The 1,657-nt window shown below is 51.4% G+C and overlaps 1 pseudogene; it reads left to right on the forward strand.

The window, feature by feature from the left end:
- The first annotated feature begins 468 nt into the window (after nt 1-468).
- Nucleotides 469-1,435, forward strand: LOC116477291 (mas-related G-protein coupled receptor member X3-like; annotated as a pseudogene).
- The last annotated feature ends 222 nt before the right edge of the window (nt 1,436-1,657 follow it).

Raw genomic sequence — 1,657 nt, forward strand, 5'->3', positions numbered from 1 at the left:
TGTATCCTAGCGAAGGTCACATTTTCCTCTGGCTCATAATGCATGGTCTTCTTTCCTGTCCATGGATGATCAGTCCTAGTCATGAGGGTGTCACAACTACCTCTTTGTGTATCTGAATTCCTCCACCTGAGAGAAAATGTTAGGCCCAGTATACAGTAACGATCTGGTCCACAGCCCTGGCCGGATGAGTGAGGGTGTTTTGATCATAAGGTTACTCCCATGTCCGTACAGAACTTGTGTGGCAGCAGAGAGAGGTCAGACTTCAGAATCAATAAGAACTGGATTTCAAACTGTATTTGAGGACCCCCACCTTTTGATAGGTGATTTATTCTCTGCGAGCCTCTGTTTCTCTTTAAAATAAGGACAGTAAATCCCACATGGCAGGGTAGTGGGGAGAATCAGAGATCAAACAGCTGGTGATCACATCTGATTTGTGTTCCCAGGGGCACCAGACTGGGGTTTCTGAGCATGGACACAACCATCTCAGCCGTGGGTACAGAACTGACACCAATCAACGGAACTGAGGAGACTCCTTGCTACAAGCAGACCCTGAGCCTCACGGTGCTGACGTGCATCATTTCCCTTGTCCGGCTGACAGGAAACGCGGTTGTGCGCTGGCTCCTGGGCTTCCGCATGCGCAGGAACGCCCTCTCCATCTACACCCTCAGCCTGTCCATGGCCGACTTCCTCTTCCTCAGCGGCCACATTATACGTCCCCGTTACGCCTCATCAATAATGTCCATCCCATCTCTCTAATCCTCTAGCCTGTGATGACCTTTCCCTACTTGTCAGGCCTGAACATTCTAAGCGCCATGAGCACCGAGCGCTGCCTGTCAGTCCTGTGGCCCATCTGGTACCGCTGCCGCCGCCCCAAACACCTGTCAGCGGTCGTGTGTGTCCTGCTCTGGGCCCCGTCCCTGCTGCGGAGCATCCTGGAGTGGATGTTCTGTGACTCCCTGTTTAGTGATGCTGATTCTGTTTGGTGTCAAACATCAGATTCATCACAGTCGCGTGGCTGATTTTTTTATGTGTAGTTCTCTGTGTGTCCAGCCTGGTCCTAGTGGTCAGGATCCTCTGTGGATCCCAGAAGATGCCGCTGACCAAGCTGTACGTGACCATCCTGCTCATAGTGCTGGTCTTCCTCCTCTGCGGCCTGCCCATTGGCATTCAGTGGGCCCTGTTTTCCAGGATCCACGTGGACTGGGAAGTCTTATATTCTCATGTTCATCTAGTTTCCGTTTTCCTGTCGTCCCTCAACAGCAGTGCCAACCCCATCATTTACTTCTTCGTGGGTTCCATTAGGCAGCATCAAAATAGGCAGAACCTGAAGCTGGTTCTCCAGAGGGCTCTGCAGGACATGCCTGAGGTGGATGAAGGTGGAGGGCGGCTTCCTGAGGAAACCCTGGAGCTGTCGGGAAGCAGATTGGGGCCGTGAGGAAGAGCCTCTGCCCTGTCAGTCAGGTGGGACTTTGAGAGCAACGCTGCCCTGCCACCCTTGACAATTATATGCATTTTTCTTAGCCTTCTGCCTCAGAAATGTCTCAGTGGTTCCTCAAGGTCTTCGAATAGATGTTTATCTAACCTGACAATTGCGGTTTTCACCCATGGAAAGCATTAGTCTGACAGTACAATGTTTAGATTCTCCTTGATATTACCA

This window comes from Hylobates moloch, unplaced genomic scaffold (genome assembly GCF_009828535.3).
Source record: "Hylobates moloch isolate HMO894 unplaced genomic scaffold, HMol_V3 SCAFFOLD_11, whole genome shotgun sequence".
In the NCBI taxonomy this organism is placed as follows: Eukaryota; Metazoa; Chordata; class Mammalia; order Primates; family Hylobatidae; genus Hylobates; species Hylobates moloch.